The sequence below is a fragment of the Cyanistes caeruleus genome, chromosome 15 (genome assembly GCF_971803275.1).
Source record: "Cyanistes caeruleus chromosome 15, bCyaCae1.hap1.1, whole genome shotgun sequence".
Classification (NCBI taxonomy): domain Eukaryota; kingdom Metazoa; phylum Chordata; class Aves; order Passeriformes; family Paridae; genus Cyanistes; species Cyanistes caeruleus.
The window spans coordinates 4,442,695-4,460,866 of NC_141715.1; the positions used below are offsets into that span (position 1 = coordinate 4,442,695).

Here is an 18,172-nt window from a genome sequence, read left to right on the forward strand (position 1 = left end):
AGATCTTGAAGGAAAACTATCTATTTGAACTTAAATAAATAGAGAGCTGAAGAGAAAATAAGGTGAAGACACTATACTGTATTGACATAAAGATTAGACTTGGAAAAAGAAAACTCCAGTATATTCATTTATTCCTTCCTTCTGAAAGGATCCACTTTAAAAAACTATATCCTACACTAAAAGTAATGAAGAGGAATATCCACTTCACTCTTCTGCCATTAAGGAAACAGTTAATGGGTTCAGCAAAAGGTGGCAGCCTGAGACCTGTGGAGCTCTGTTTACTTTGTTAGTGACTGACAGGGTCCCTCTCAATTTGTTGTACGAATTGTTTTTTTGAAGATAAAATACTTCTCTTTCCACTCTTCCAAATGTTGCTCCAGGAGCAGAGATTACCCAAAAAAATGTGCTGGATGCATTAGAAATTGCAGCCCCAGGAAAACAGCCCTTGATAGAGCAGATTTTCTCTCTGACTGTTAAGTTTCCCACGCTTCCCAGCCAGACTCTGCTGGCCAGGGCTCAGAGCCTGACTCTTGCTGTGAGAGTACGGGAAGCTGTTTCATCCTTGCAGCTGACTGACCCTGGGTGTCTGAGCTGCAAGGGCTGCACTGGAAATCAGAAGACAGAGCCTGGCTCAGAACAGCCCTCCCTGACAGGCACTGCAAGGTCTCCAGTCTCCTGGCACCGTGGCCACTTGACAACCTGCGACACATCCCTGTGTGGGGAGAGGAGAAACCTCATGGTCCGGGTGGGGAATGAACACAAGGCTCCAGTGGAGAAGGCAGAAAAGGAAGCCCTGTGCCTTTCAATCCCAGGCTGTATCCAGCTCGCTCTTTTGTACATCAATTTGCTCCTCCTCCTCCATCCACAAAAAATGACAAGGCAACTCAAAGGCTTTGTCCGTAGGAGTCTTTCTGCTATGGCAACCAGAGGTAGCACACAATGTGCTGGGTTATCTGCTTATTCAGCTCACTGGCTCTGGAATCTGTTATAACCTGGTGGAAGAAATGTCTTTTTGGGGCACAGGGAGATGCTTTGGTGCCTACCAGCCAGGAGTGCAGGGGATGGGATCCCTGCCCTTCTTTTTAAACCAGCAACTAATTTTTAATTTCAGGTCTTCACTTCTTTACTTGCAAGATATGATTCTGCTATTCAGTGGAGCCTTGTGAAATTTATCACCTAGGTAATATCTTGCAAATTATTCTGGTCATTCCTACTGTTATCTGTATAAGGCAGAACTGTCTGAGCTCTTATCGTGAATCGGGATCCCATTGTGTTCAGAAAAAATAAGACCCTATAAACAACAGCACAATGGAACAAACACTGGAACATCTGCAGATGCAGCAGTGGATACCATTTGAACCTCACTTTTTTCTTAAGTCTCCTACACCACATTCAAAATATTCTGCAAAATCCCACTTCCTGTACTGACCCCGTGGCAAGAAGGAACACGGAAACTAGGGAGAGCAGGAAATTCCACTCAAATTCCAGCTGCAATCATTTCTGTGAACAGGAGGGACAAAATGCAGCAAAGATTGTGGCAGATAAATGTCATGTGTTCAAAGAGGCAACCACTAAAGAATAAGGTTGGGGATAGGGTGCAGGTCACACATGGAAGTGGAAGTAGACAGCCCTGATCCTTGCCTTATAGATTGTACATCAATATTAATTAAGGATTGACTTTACATAAATAAGACTAATATTGCTAAAGGTGTCTGGTTGAATTTCTTATTCCCAGTGACAGCTGCATAGAACTTCACCTCAGCTTTTAGGAGGTGGGAGGAGAGACTGGAAATCATTCAAAGGCTTTTTAAATCATTACTGTAGATCTTACTGTTATAGTTACCAGAATGAAATTAAGAGTGCAACCCACGTACCCTTCTTGAACAAAGGAAAGGAAGTATCACAGTTTTGCTTAATGTCTTTTCTGGGCCTCTCTTGGCCCTTGAATACTTAGACTTCTTCAAAAGCAGGAAAAGTAAGACCAGGAGCTTGAAATCAGAGCCAGCAGAAAATATGTATCTCCTGATGTTATGAGAACCTTGAATTTACTGGGTGGATTGTTCTCTGATATTTTTAATCTGGACTTACAAATGTATAGCTTCTGTTGGTGAGTTTGAGTGTGCAAGACAGAAAAATAACTTCATAACTCTTGAAGTGGTGTCTGCAGAGGGATTTTCTGTGTTTGAAATGGGTCCCTTACTTAAATCAACACATGGGAATGGTGCAAACTCAACACTCAGGCAGATCTGAAAGGGAGTAACCACCCTGACTGGACTGGAGATAATAAAATATCTCTTCTCAACTCTTCCAAGGCTTTGCAAACTGGAGTTGATGGAATCACCATCACCCCATGGTCTATTTGTCTGCTGTAAGACAACCTTTCCCATCTGGCAGGGGATGTTGCCAGATCTTCCTCTGCCCTTTCCATTTGCCATCTTCCCAGAGGACTTGCCCAAACAATACAAAAAAAGGAGTCAACATCACTCTGACAAGTTGTCTCCTGCTACTATGCCAATAAAAATTACCTTCCTTACACCACACTTCCCTGAACCTGACATCTGTCCTAAATCTCAAGTCATACATCCCACTCTTCCATTAACATGAGTCATCCTACAGACGTCCTTCTGCTACTCTTAGACTCATGTCAGAAAGAATCATTGACTTATTGTCAGCAGATTCAGCCTACCATGTTAATGGCATCTGCAGAGCCCTCTTCCCTGATCAGCTTGTTCTTACATCCCCAAAAATGCTGGAAAATACTTGCTGAGCTGCAGGATGTCAGAAGCAAGGAAAGAATTCCCTGTCCTGTACTGTTACTCTGCCTGGAGCATAAAGGGTAATTTGCCATGTTTTGGAGTTCTCTACCTTGAAGCAGAGCCAATAAAGAGCTTTTTTCTCAGGAATTCTCACAGCTTCAAGCTGCCTAAATAAAAGACCTGCTAGAGATACTTTTGAGAATTTCAGGAAACATAAATGACTTTCTCTACAGAGATTATGGGCATTATATACAGGAATCCTAGTTCCAGATGTTTAAGAGTAAAATACCAGGACTTCAGAGTGGACAGTTGCATAAGAATAGAAAAGACAATGAATGTCTTATGCCTTCAGCCATAAGCTATTTACAACCCTTCTGTTTTTAAAGCAGAGACCAAATGAGGAAGAGGCTTCCTTTAAGGGGCAGGGGCCATGGCAAGTCCTGGTAGTTGTTTTCATTATTCCATCAACTTGGTGTCTTGAAAGATTTATTAACTCATTCTCTTTCTTGGTCTTTTATTTCTATTTTTAAGTCTCTGATGTTGCTTCTATTCTCATGCACTTCACAATGCCCTTTCTGCAAAGTCAGTGGAGATCAGTCTCAGCCTTCATCTTTTCCACAAATGGGAACCTAAATATTTGCAGAGCTGGGGGTGTCTGTGGTTGTGCTAAGATCCAGGAAGTCAAGCAATTAAGCCAAATGTTTGCCTAGTGTAAATCAGCACTGAGACTTTACCTAATTTCTGATGGGAATAAGGAAATCCTTACAAGATCAGACTGCAGGTTAATATAGCCATTTTCAGCAGGGAGCTAAATCTGTGAAGGAGGTGCAAAAAAACCTTTCAAAGTCTGATTTTCCTTAGAATCACAGAATAACTTAGGTTGCAAAAGGTCTTTAAGATCATTGAGTCCAACCACCAATCCAGTACTGCCAAACCCACCACTAACCCATGTCCCAGAGTGCCACATCTATGTGTCTTTTAAATATCCCCAGGGGTGGTGACTTCACCACATTGCTGGGCAGCTTTGTCTAGTGCATGACAACCCTTTTAGTGAAAATATTTTTCCTAATGTCCAAACCTTCCCTGGTGCAACTCGAGGCCATTTCCTCCTGGCCAGTATGCCCATAGCATCTTTCTGTCCAAGGAATCTAAACACCATAAGGCTGCCATGCTTTCTGCCCTCCCCAACATCAGTGATTTCTGTCTGGAGTGTCACCTGGGGGTAATGGAGTGCGGTCACGCTGGTGAAGGGGGCTGTAGGAACCCCTCTGCCCTGACCTGGCATGCACAGCATGAAAAGCAGCTGCCTGGCATCTCAGGGAAGCACTCAGATGTGGTAGAAGAGGACCCCAGTCCAGAAAAGCTGAAGATGGATTGCAGGAAAGGGAACAGCTCTGTGACTGCTGGGGGAGGACTCCTAGCACACCTCTGCTCCCCACAGCTCATCTCTGGTCCCTCACAAACCCATCCCAAACACAAAAGCACAGGACTGGGGCAATCAGTGCAGCTAATTGCACACACACAGAGAGCTCTGTGCTCCAGGACATTCCCACATGTCCCCCAGCAGCAGCCAGTTGGGGACTTTGGTGTCAGCAAGGTTCAGATGAACCAGTTCATCCCAAACCCTCTCAGCAGTGGCCAGCAGGCTGCTGTGAAACAGCCCCATCTCTGAGACAGACAACCACCTCAGCTATAATTAAAGATAATTATTCAAAGGCACCCTGTTCCTGTAGCAGTGCTCAGAAGCTCCCTGCATGAGCATGTAGGCAGCAGGGCTGTTTTTCTTCATAAAAACTTATGAGGAACGCTGCGCAGATTAACAGCTTTAATGACAAAAATTACCGCTTACAACACTGACTTCAAATCAAAGAACAATATCTGCAGACAGATATTTTCATGGTTTTCATAACAATTCATTATAGGTGGCACCAAGGGATTATATTTTTATTTCCCTTGTGTCATTTCTCTCAGACTCAGGTTCATTTCTCTTAATGAGGCAGCAGAAGATAAAGGGCAGTGAAGGCTCCTCCAATGCCTCTGCAGAATGTGAGGAGTTTAGGGGCAAAGTGATAACTGATCCTCTAAAGGAAGAGGGAGGGCTTGGAGAGGAGGGGGGAGAGGGAGAGTGATGGGGTGGGATGCTCTCTGCCATAATGAACTAAAATTAAGACATAAATTCTCCTACCTTTGTTCCGACCAGATCTAACAAAAGGGATTCAGCTATTTAATGAAGAATGGATCAGTAGCAAAATTATTAGCTAATTAATTGTAGAGGGAAGGGAAAGAAAGAGGAAAGGGAAAAAAAATTTTGACTGGAAGGACAGGACTGAAAGTTCTTCACGTAGGCTCTCAGAATAGGAAGGAAGACCTTGGATTCTGGAAGCCTTTACTCAGGCAGCAAAGCCCTTCTTCACACCGAGTTTGGGATGGCAAGGCAAAGGTTGAAGCAAGAACAAGCAAGAATTAAGCAGACCTCAAAATGGGTTCCAGGATTCCCCTGGTAGTACCAGGCTTGTTAGGACTGAGGAGAGGTTCCCAGTGAAACTGGATGGAAACTCTCCTGTGAATTACTTTTCTGTTGGAAACAGCACAAAAGGGTTCCTGGGAGTGTGGACTCCTGGCACAGGCTCAGGAGACCAGGCAGCTGTTTTGTTTCTAAAACAAAAAACATCAACCCAAATGCTTCAAAGTCTTCTGAGAACTAAACAAACCAAGAACCAGCATTTCCAATCCATGGAAATTCTCATTCCTGAGTTTTGTTCCAGCATTTGTTTCAACAATTTTGGTTTCCTGTGAGTGGGGCAATCTGCATTTCAGTGAGTTCTGCCCATCAGTTAGGGCCACAGGGCTCCCATCATTTGTGGCTCAAAGGGGGAAAAAAAATAGAGAGAGAATTCAGGGTTTCCTCTATTTTCAGGATTTTCAGGATTCCATTGTCAGAAAAAAATCTTATTTGAACTCACCTCTTTGTACTCAAAGGGGAACAAAACAGAAATTGGGGCTATAATGAAAACTCCAGTAAAGATAATTGCTTTCTTTGGGTTAATCCTAATTCAGATCCTTCTTCAGTCTGCTCTAAGTAGTGCTTTCCTGAAAACCAGCATTTTAAGTGCTGCTAGAGTTGGGCAAGAGCCTGGGAGCCTGGATGGGTAAATAATCTGACAAGGCATAGAGACAGGAGACAAAGGGGCTAGACAGGGAAAGGAGAAACCAAGGATAAATGAGATACAGTCAGTGGCATTCGTGTGTGTTTGGCTGTGGGGAAGACAATCTTGAGAAAGAGGAAAGATGTATTTTTATCGTAACCCCTTTCCCTCTACTTATTCTTGGCTCCTAACTTTTCACCCTCTAAATGCAAAGGGAATAGCCATCCTTTTGAGATGGGTAGGCTAGACTGAAACACAGCCTCACTTTATGAGGTAATTATTTTAGGAGTATTTAGCCCACACTCTTTCTGCCTCCTTCAGATTATGAGGAATCCTTCCTGCCTCACCAGGGCCCTGAGTCACACAAAAGGTGTTTCACACCCGCCTTCCTGCTCTGCACCAGCATTAGAGGGCACAGGCTCAAGAATGGATAAACACAGGGCTAAGGACTTCCAAGGTCCCCTCCTGCCCTGTACCCAGTGAGCTCCAAGAATCTACAAAGTTGACCTTCCAAAAAAAAATTTAAAATTTATATATATATATATATATATATATATATATATATATCTCAAGTGGGTAATTATTTGCCTTCTGCTTCCCATATTTTTCAGACTTTTCACTTGAAATCAACAGGACTTGAATCATGTCTCTGGTTTAATGAAGGCTGAGCTTCTTGTGGACTCACATGACAGCAGGAGGTGCTGCTCACTGAAAAGCCCAGGATGGTGGGAGACTTTGATAATATCACGAGAGTTGGTAACACGGGCAGAGGACTTTGAATGAAGCTGTCTGACCTCCTTGGCCCAAGTGCTTTTACAGCCAAGCAAAACAATTTCTCTGGACTCTAATGAATAGACTTCTGTCATTGTTCATCATAATAATGCCCCGATCCTGGCAAGATTACCTAGATGCTACCATAATCCTGCTAATAAGTGATGATTATAAAACACACACTTGAGGAAAAGGAAAGGTAGAATTTGGATCTTTTGCCCCAGTCTCTTCCCAAAGGAAAGCAGGATAATAAATGACTTCTGACTGTGATACATGACAAAGAGCCTTTACCACATCAGAGTCTGCTACAGCAAAATCCAGCCAGCTCACTCAGTTTTGTCCATAAAAATACTGCTCTATTCAGTGTGAGAGGCCTGATAAATGGGGGGGACCATACTGAAGACAACTAGTGAGTATTTTTTTTATTTCTGGGAGAAACAGCTGGAGATGGAAAAAAAAATAAAGATTAATTGTGTTTATGTGAAACAAGCATTTTTTGTCAAGCAGCAAAACTTCCTCATAGTACTATGGAAATATACGACTCTCTTATTATGTGTGACTTCCTAACCATTTTCAGCTAGTGACTTCTGTTTTCTGGCAAAGGCCAGCACCAAATATTTTACCCACTGGCAAAACTGTTGCATAAGAGAGCAAAGTGTGACTAGGAAAATAAATAAACAAATAAATGAAGTGGGCTAATACTGACTATTTTGTTCTTAGAACAGAGCATGTGTTATGCTCCTGCTGTCCCACTTCAACTAAGCTGCTGTCTCTTGTCTGTGGAGGATACTAGAGGCTTCTCTTCTCAGGGCAGAGTTCCTGTTGAAAACGTGAACATGAGAGTTTTTGCTTCAGAATTTGGTCCATCACAGCTGGTGGGGGATGCCCACAGCAGAGTTTTCTATGCTTGCTCTACTTCTTGTTTAAGTGTAACACTGCTTCCAATGCTAACATAAAGGGACTGCTTCGTTCAGAAGCAGTGACAAGAAGGTAAAAATTCTTGCTGTATTCTGTAGCCTTAAAAGCAGGGGATGAGATCTTGGTATACACAATAAATAAAGAAGAGTTAAGATTGTCCAAGGGGAAGACCTCCACAGATACAGCATAAAGAGATCTGGGTAAATGTGATCCTGGAAAATATTTAGATTCTCACACAAGAAATGTGTTTTTGTTATATCATTCCTGTAACAACACATGTGTCACCCCATTTGCACACTAGAAGTAGATAGTGTGCAAGCCTGTGTGAATTTAGAAAGCTCAATGTATAGTTTGAAAAATCATCTTGCTTTCACAATAAAGTTATCAGCAGCTCAGCTACCACCCAATCTAAAAAAGCCTTCATCTTAAGAGGAGAGCCTTTCTCTTCCCACTGGATTAGGTTTCAGTGGGAGCTAGGCCAGGAAATTGCTTTTATTTATATTCTCCACCCCTGGCAAAGTCAATGGCCTCATTAATCCACTGATGGACCAGCATCACGATGGAAACTAGAGATGCAGAGGGGAAGAGTGCCAGAGGAATTGCTGCTTTTCTTTTCTCCCCAGCCTTCACCTTGCCTTCACCCCAACTGCACCTCCAGATCCCTCCTGCCAGCATGAAGAGCTTTTGACACCATCTCCTCCTTTCCACCTGGATATCCACCCTTCTTGGAAATAGAAGGAAGACTATAGTCCCAAATTTCATGGACACATCACATTTGCTAGGATGAATTGGAAAAGGTTGAAACTAGCATGTTGCCTCTGGGATCAGGACCAAATAAACCTTCACTTCCTTAAATACGCAACAAAATTGTAAAGCAGCCTGTAGAAAATTAATTGTGGCACTGACTGGTAAATCCAGGGGACACTGTCTCCCTTTTAGAGCTTAAATTCTTGCTGAACCTCTGTTGGAGGGGCTGTTACCCTCTCCCTTCTTTTCAACACATCTTTTTATGTTAAAAGTATTTTTAACCACGGGCTCTGACACTGTGACTGGCTGTGCTGTGACTTTTATTTTCCATATAATCTGTCTTGCAGTGGAAGGACCATTAACCAGTCAAACAATGTTCTATCCCAATAACATTATCACTTAGAGAGCATGGCAAGAATTTCTGCTAACTAGTGGGCAGTAAATTTACTCTTCTAATAGGTTCATCTTTTATTAGGTATTTATTTCAGGAGGTTAAACCATAATTAGATTGCTTTAGGAAGCTGAAAAAGAAAGGAATGGAGATTCCAGCCTGAGAATTTGTTTTATTTGCTCCTCGGATGTCCAAAGAAATTCTCAGCACAATCTGTATTCCTCCAGATAGGGGGTTGCACAACTAAACAGCTCCAATATTTCTGCCAGGAGTTTGCATTTGTCTTTCCTGTACAAAAGTTATTGCTAAGCTGTAATCCTTCCCTGAAATACAGTGTGTGGAGCCAAGGCTGAACCCAATTTACTGTGGCAGATGAATATAGCCAAGGTGGTGGTCTGAATGTTTGGCCTAAAGGCACAATCCAATTTTCAACTGTTTCAAAGCTATTATGTCAAAGGCTGTTTGCATAAACATAACAATGGGAGCGAGCCCCGGCGGAGGCGGCAGCAGAGGGGACGCTGCCCTCTCGCGTCTCCTGCCTGCATCTGCCTGCAGCTTGCTGAGCGCTCCCGATGCCAAAAACTCGGGATTTTGGGAGGAGAGCAGGTGTGTGGGGCACTGCTCCACACACAGCCCGTCCTTCGAGGCCCTGCACAGCGACCCAGACGAATCGGAGGGCCGGGCGATCGACAATTATTTGCAGTTTAATGAGGGCCGGGTTCTGCACGGGGCAGCCCTGGCTGTATGGACAGAGCGGGGGATGAGGCTGGAGAGCAGCACCCGGGAGGGACCTGGGGGTCGTGGGCGGTGGAATTGGAGCCAGCAGTGCCCTGGCAGCCAGGAGGGACATCCCTGTCCTGCGGGGAGGGAGCACCGCCGGCCGGGCCACGGAGGGATCGTCCCGCTCTGCTCTGGGCCGGGCCGGCCTCACCTCCAGTGCTCGGGCAGCTCTGGGCACTGCCATTTAAAAAGGACAGTGGGGTGTTAGAGAGAGCCCAAATGAGGCTCTGGAGATGGCGAGGGCCTGGAGAAGAAGCTGTTTTGGAGGGGCTGAGGGCACTTGGTCTGTTCAGCCTGCAGGAGGCTGAGGAAGGGCCCTCAGCAGGGGCCGCTTCCTCAGGACGGGCAGTGCAGGGCCAGCTCCGAGCTCTGCTCTGTGTGACACCGGCAGCACCCAGGGAACGGCTGGAGCTGTGCCAGGGGAGGTTTAGGGTGGATATCAGGGGAAGATTCTTCCCCCAGAGGGTGCTGGGCACTGCCCAGGCTCCCCAGGGAACGGTCCCGGCCCTGAGGCTGCCGGAGCTCCCGGAGCGTTTGGACACTGCTCGGGCACAGGGTGGGATTGTTGGGGTGTCTGTGCAAGGCCAGGAGCTGGACTGGATGATTGCTGTGTTCCCTTCCAAGGCAGGATATTCTGTGATGCTGTGTTTCATCGCTGTGTTTGTTTCATTGCTGTGTTTGTTTCATCGCTGTGTCTCATCGCTGTGGCCGTGCCTGCAGGTGCTGGCTGCCTGTGTGGAAGCGCTCACAATCACACTCGCTTTAGCTGCAGACACACACACAAACACACACAGACAAGTTTTTCACATGCACAAGTGTCTGCACTGCCACACACAAACACACACAGACAAGTTTTTCACATGCACAAGTGTCTGCACTGCCACACACAAACACACACAGACAAGTTTTTCACATGCACAAGTGTCTGCACTGCCACACACAAACACACACAGACAAGTTTTTCACATGCACAAGTGTCTGCACTGCCAAGATTCTGGTTTAAAAAAAAAAAAAAAGAAAAAAAAAAAAAGAAAAAAAAAAAGTAGATTCTGCCAATGGTGGAAACGGGAGAATGTTAATGACTTTTTAAACTTTTCTCAAGCTTGAGAAACAGATGTGATTATTCAATTCATCACAAAAAAAAATGTCTTGCAGCAGCATGCATGTGATGAGCTGACTGATGATGTGGGAACCTATGAGAAAGCTGTTTCCCTTATTAGAACTGGAGGGTTTTCAAGTCAATGTTCTATTTCTCTTTCCTGTTACGTACACACATAGATGCTTTCTTAAATAATAGAAGTATAGGCTAAACCTTTAAATCAATTTCATTTGAGTGATGAAAAACAAAACAGCAGACCCAAAGATCCTGTAACCTGGACTGGAACTTTCCCGAGATCTGCCATGCTCAGACAGTGTTTGGACTTAGGCCAAACATACAGACTGGACCCAGTCCTGATGCTCATCTCTAAATTTGAAAGATGGGAAGAGGATACACTTATCAGTTTTTTGGAGGGTAGCTGGAGCAGGAAAATCATTAAATGACAGAAGCTGCCAAAAATAAACATCCGCTGCTTTAAAAAATCCTCCTTATATAGAACCATAAACGCACAGGGCTTATTAAGACATCTGGCAAATTATTTTTTCTGATGGAGAGAATTCTCAAGGCCTCAAGCACAGAACAATAGAGGATTTCACAGAGAAACAGATTTGCAGAGTCAACGTTGCACATTTGTGGGAGTCTGAGTTCACTGGGGTCCAGCAGTTAGGATGGGGCTGAAGCCAACACCAAGGGACACAACACCACAGCCACCTGAGGTCAGAGCCCTTCTCATCCAATATCTGATTTTCAGTCAAAGCTGGCATTGAACAACACTGATTACTATGATAATGTGAAGCTGGATGTGTGTGACAGATACTGAAAAACTGGGTTCCAAAATTAAAATTCTTTCTAAACTCAGATGTCTGGAATCTCAGACCAAGAAACATAAGATTTTCCATTGTTCCAAATTTCCATCTTTGCACTGACTCCTGTTAGAAGCATGTATTGTTAGAAGCCCAGCACAGCTGTGACTGAACATTTCTGTCACCTTCCTACAACATGGCCTAAAACTCTACCTAATTTTGGCAAATTAACAAAATGTGTGTCTTAGAAGCAAACTCTTTACCATCAAAATATCAGCAATTTGAATGAAAAAAAAAGTTGCAACTCATCATTATGATATCTCTTTTAAACAACCCACTAATTACACAAATAAAATTAAAAAAAAGCAGGCAAAACACCCCACAACATCAAAGTATTTATCTAGTAAAAATAATAGATGATGCAGAAGGTAAAGGGCCTGCCAGGGTTAGAATGGGTGTTCAAACTCAGGATGTAATCAGCTACAGACAGCAGCCCTTACTCTAGGAATCCAGTTGCCTCAAAAAGATGAAGCAGATCAAAGCAAAGCAACAAAAAGACAAATAAGCATTAAGTTAGAAATGTGAAAATTGTTATTCTCCTCTGTAAGTTACTGCACATGATAAATTTCATCATGTATTTCCTTCCAGAGCCAAGGTAGGATATGTAAACCCTGGCTTATGCTTAAGAGGCACCCGGGCTTCCTGGGATCAACAAAACACCACTACAGTACAGCAAGGTGTCCCCAGGGTTTTCCTTGCCTGTGAAATGGGACAGCGACATCTGAGATAATTACATTTTTCATAGGACATCATGATGATTAATTAGTTATGGAAGGAGGAGAGCATACAGAAATTAAGGAGCAGATATTTTTATGTGATTGAAAAATATTTTTATAACTCAGTAAATGCTGCCTGATATTCAGAAAGGAGAGCAGAGACGTTTTGAGCTATGCCCTGAATAGTCTCCTCAAAGAGAGCATCTGCCTGCAAGATCTACTCTCAGCCTGTCCCCACGATCCTCCCAAACCCTTCCACACACATGGAAACCCATCAACAACAGCTGCTGTGATTCATGTACATGAAACCAGGCATGAACTCGGGCTTTTTGGAGGTCAGGGTGATAAGAATCACGGGACAGGCACTGAAAAGGGAAACGTGACACTGCTTTTGCCCAACTCAGTAGCAAAATTAAGTCTCCCAACACCCCGCCTGATGCTTCACCCACAAAAGCATCTGCCTTCCAGGGAAGGGCTGTAGGAGCAGACGGAACGAGGATGCACTGAAGCAGTAGTGGGAATGGCTGAGAGAGACAGCTGAGGAAGGGTTTAATGAAGACCAGCTTTGTTGGATATTTTTCTGCATCTTGTTGTTTTAAATTTATTCCTGTTTACATTGTTTCAGTTGCTGCTCCGTCCTTGGCTTTCCTGGGACCACTGTTAGATCCTCTTGGAGAGATCAGGATGTTTGGAATTGCAGTTGTGCTGCCATGACTCGGATGTTAGAAGCCACTTAGGCATAAACAAAGCCTACAACCTTTGGAATCACTCCTCCAAAAAGGGCTGTGACAGCCCCAGGAAGACACCCAAAGGCAGCTCTCAGCTCCACCACCATGCTCTGGCTGCAGCAGCTCCAGACAGGGCACGTGCAATCCTCAGAGGCATTCTCTGAAGAGTTTTTTTTTGAAGACAAGTTTTGGTGCTTTGCAGAGTGAGTAGGGCTATTACATAAGTTTTTCAATGAACTGCAGATCAATTAAATGCAAAGAAACAAGAAATAACTCACTGCAGGAGGGAAAGTACACAGTGGTATGTTGTAAGGCTGGCATGTTGTATTAGAGACTGGTCAGTGAGACCCTACAGACAGGCTCCTGGTCTCAGACATGTTCCTTGGATGGCAGTTCAGCTCTGAGGGACAACTCCAGCAAAAGCAGAACTGGAAGGATGTGGGTAAAGCCACAGAGCCAGGACATGTTCTTGATCTCAACAGTTCTGTTAGAATTTGCTTCACACTCTCTGTGAAGTCAACTCACTCTACATTTTTAACACTCTCCTGCCTATAATGACCCAATTTCTAGCCTTGTGAAACACAACCTCCTAAACTGGAGAAAGCAAGAATATCCTTGAGCTCCTTTATCTGTATGTGCTCTGTTCCAGTCATACTCCCACACCCTGATTTTCAAGAGTATGAGTCAAGCAGGAGTTAAGACAAAAAGAAACAGTCCTGTCCTAGACAGAAGTGGAAGAAGAAGCCCCCCAAAACCAGTTGCCAGCACCAGAAGGTCAGTTTAAATGACCAGAGGCTCTGGAATGGAGAAAAGGCAAAATAAGTAGAAACTCAAGGATCCTGTAATTCCATGATATAAGCCATTGTAAAATGAGGATAACATCTGCCAAAGACATGCAGACACTAATGCAAAGAGGTGCAGCATCCTGTGAAGCCAGCAAGCCCTCACTATGTCTCATGGCATGCCAAAGCTTCCCTAACATTTGTGAAATGCTGTGAGAACCTCAGAGTAAGGATGATATTGGACAGCAAAGCAGCATTGTTCATCAGTGTTAGAACTGAGGCTGTGAGCTGACAGCAAAATAGATGGAACAAAAAATGTCAAAGATTCAGAAAAAACTGCAAGATGCATAAAGGGAGCAGCTGCTTTCCCCCTTCCCCCTTCCTCCTTCCCCTCATGCTCAGATGTAATAACTTTCCCTAGTTCCGTGGCTCTCACATAGCTAATGCTGTGTTCAGTTGCTGGAGTCTTTACAGATGCAATGCATTAGCAAAGCCTGCCAGTCGGCATCCTGTTTTTCCAATCACTCTTCTGAAACTCCTCCACTTTTCTCAGAGGTTTTATCAGAAAGATGTTCCTCTGAAACATTTCAGCGAGGGGATCTGACAGCTCTTCAAACACCAGCTGAAATTCATTTGTTTTCCTCTGCTTCCTGTTTTTACAAGTTCATTAGTGTTTCACCAAGATAGACTCGAGATTAGGGACTTTCACCAGCCATGCTGGATCCCTGACATATAAAGACATGGGAGACTGCCTGAACCTCCACATTGCATACATAAACAAAAATGCATGACCTGTATGCAGGTACACAGCAAAAACATGTGTGTGAGCTCTGGGCATGGAGAAAACCCCTGGACTGCCTGAAATATCGAGGAATGAACACAGCCATGACGTGTGAACACATCCACACACATCCCTAGGAAAAGCAAAGGCCCCATTGTGGGCAGCCTGACACTGAGCCTTTCTCTTTTAGTGGAATTTCTGAGGCCAATAAAGTAAATAAGCGCCTGAAGTATCTCAGCTGTGGTCCATAGGTCAGGGCTGCTCTCAGGACAAGCAGGAGGCAGAGCATGTACAGATACATTCCTGAGGACTCACAGGCGCTGAGTGTTGCAGCTCCATGAAGAAGGCACTGTGTGTGCTCAGGCATCCAGGCTTTTAGCATTATCTGTCTGGCACATTAATATGCTAATTGTAAGAGAAGAAATGTGGAACTAATTCCATGTATCATTCATGTAAAAGCATATAGGTAGCAGTAAGATAGGGTTGTATCAAAACAGACATAATCACATTATTTTTGATGTATTCTAGAACAGGAGTACAGAGTATGTTCTCCTATTTAAATAGGTTAACAGGCTGTTTAGTTACAACAGCGGCAAGAAAATTGAAATCTATTTCTAATTTACACACAGAAGCTGCTTTCTCCTGTGTCCCTGAAATGCAGCCGGACAGCTTCTTCTTATAAATTGCAGTTGTGAAGAAAAGACTAAGGAACAGGAGAGACAGTTTTCAGATTAGTAAATCTGTTTATTCCAAACTCATAAAACACCATTTTGTTGCTAGTAATGATGAATTAACAGTTGGCTCTTAAACTGTCTGCCTTCTGTTTGGTTTTTATTACTGCTTTTTCAAAATCTCCCATAATTGATCAATTCAGAAATTACGAGAAAAGAAAAAAAAAGGTGAAGGGAAACATGTCTGCTTTGGTCTAATGATTTTAAACAAGCCTGATGTGTCAGCCAACAGAAAAGTGCTGTTGATATAATCATGGGTACTGGGTACCTTACTGTACTCCTACATTAAATTAAATCTCTATGATCCAGGAGCTGGAGCTTTCTGCTTGATTGCTAAGAAAATGTCAAATAACATCATATTTTTTTTAAGTGGGTTCTGAGGCTGGTGGTGATTTACAGCCAAATGTTTATGATAGAATCAAAAAGCCTTCTCTTGTGTTTGCTTTTGTTGCAGGTCAACTTCTGTGATTTCAGAGCTTCATCACATGAATAAGAACAGCCTCACTTTTAAAATGGTTCCCTGGATGACCAAAATACCAAATTCCTTTAAAATTGTCCTGAGCCCTTAACAGCACAGAACCATTATTAACTTATTGCCAGGGACTATAAAAGAGAATATTATTGCTTGGCTACACACTGTATTTGTTGGTTTGTCTTCTGTTTATAAGGGATGTAAAGCAACTGCTGCATATCTTTCGACTTTGGAACTATTTACCATTTCATGCTATTATTAAAATAATTATTTATTTATAATGACCAATTAATATTATGTAGCTCAAGATTACTACAGTACTTGGTGTCTCTTTGTGTTCCCTCTAAGGTGTTTTGACTTGCCAAACAGAGCTGAAAACATAATCAGGTGTTTTCATGCTATTTCATGCTATACTGCTCTCCCCCTGGCTGAACCAGCACTGCTGCAAGAGTATTTTATTTGATGTATTTCACCTTCACCTTTCAAGGTTTTGCTGAAACCACCACAAAAGGACACTGGAGAGAAAAGTATTAAGTAAACCAGCAGAGGTTTCCTAGGCTATGGGGAGAAGGCTTACAGTCAGCTCAAGCCATGGGGAAAGGTGCAGATAATCACCAAGCTTTATCATAAAAAATTAGAAACACCACCATCATGTGTCAGGGGGATGGTTTTTTCATCTGGCAGCACTGAAAATTTTACCCTGACAGCACAGTCACATAGCAAAGAAACAAAAAGGTCTTTGGCACCCCACAAGCCCTACAAGAATATTGGTGGTTTTGTTGTTCGTCCGTGCTACAGAAACCTGCAAGTGTCTGAAAAGGAAATAGCAAACCTGACCCTCCTACCTGTTGCCTTTGTTTAGCACCAGCCAAAATACTTTATTATTCATGACCTACATAATACAAGTAGCATGTTAGAATCTATACAGGCAGGTGGAGAAGAAAGTAATACCAGAGGTAGCCAAGTTCACTGTTTACTTCTCCCTGGCTTTTTAGGAAGGTCTTTACAGAAACAGTGGGATCCCCATTAACACAAAGGATAGGATGTGCTGCCTTTTGCACAATCTACCAGTGTGAGAAAATAGCCTTCAGTGCTGAAGGGGGAGATCAAAACCTGTTCTCAAGTCAGGTTGTTAAGACAAAACCCTACCTGGCAGTTTCATCAGTTCATTAGCTGTTGTAAATGAGCAATGTATCATATTTACTTGAATATAATCTTTTTAAGTCTTCCAGGCTCTTAAGAAATAAGTGTCACCTTGGGGCTGGTATCCTTGAATCTGAGCAAAACCAACAGAAACATAGGGGAAGGAGAATGGTAGAACTAGAAATGATAGCAAAGTTAGCATGTTTGGAAATGATTTCTACTGTTTCCCTTTGAAAATCCCCAGATATTTAATGTGGAGTCTTATGAGTGTATAAATTACCTTTTGGAAGGAATGGTTTTTAATGATGTGCTTGACAGAGGGGAAACACAGGGGCACAGGAGAAGCCACCTGGGACCAGAGCACAGCGTGACTTCAAAGAAAAAAAACAAGAGCTGAGAGTAGGAAAATTCATCAGGCAACTTGGCCAAGGCAGCGGAAGGCAGTGGAAAGAGATGAGAGAATGGAGAAAAGCTCCAGTAGATCTTCCTTGCTCATTGTTTTTCTGCTGCTACTGACCCCTCCATCTCCTTTCCCTCCAAGCAGCCAAGGCAAGGTGAGACTGTCTGGTGTCTGCAGCCCAATTTCCCCCTCACCCCAACACCATCTGGGAATCCACACTCCTAATGGAGTTTCCAGATGTTCATGTCATTGTGGTGTTTGTGGCATTCTGGATCTGCACCTTCAGTTCTGATGTCCTGTGTCTCAGCCCTGGCACTGGACATGCATCAAAGCTTCACACTCTATAGCAGAAAGCACCAGAATCTCAGCCAGATGAAAGCCTGATGCAGGCAGGGATGACTGAGCCTTCATTACTGATGTTCACACCAGCAGAACTATCATGCAGACAGTCACAGATGTGCTGAAGCATCTAAGGGGTCTAACACCCCATTTCCATACAGCCTTTATTTAAAGCTGGTCAACTTCCAGTGCACACACCTTCACTACTGGCATGTGCACTGCCAGGAAGAGCTTCATAACAAATAGAGGTATATCTACATGTAAAATACCAGAAGGAATAACTTTACCACTTTGTTGGAGAAAATTCTATCTAATGGGTCATTTACACCTACACCTTCCATGCTGTAACAGCCAAATTATTCCACAACATGATATTGTAGGGATCCTTCCCAACTTTGCACCTGCACAGCTTAAGCCAGAGCTTCTCCAAGGCAGACCATACCCCTGACATAGTTATAATTAACATTTACTGGGTTTAAAACCACAATGTTTACAGATTTGTTTCTTCAGACTTACGAATATTTCCTGCAAGTATCATTTAGGTGGATGTTCCCATCCAGACAGTTTCAGGATTGGTTTGCCTTTTTACCTTCCTGCTGTCAAGGTATT

At 43.4% G+C, this 18,172-nt stretch overlaps 1 long non-coding RNA gene across 1 annotated transcript; it reads left to right on the forward strand.

Annotated features, from left to right (window-relative positions):
- The first annotated feature begins 9,253 nt into the window (after positions 1-9,253).
- LOC111935487 (uncharacterized) lies at positions 9,254-15,958 on the forward strand. The gene is made up of 3 exons (XR_002867707.2): positions 9,254-9,335; positions 15,108-15,212; positions 15,664-15,958. It is a non-coding gene; the product is annotated as an uncharacterized LOC111935487 (long non-coding RNA).
- Positions 15,959-18,172: the final 2,214 nt, after the last annotated feature.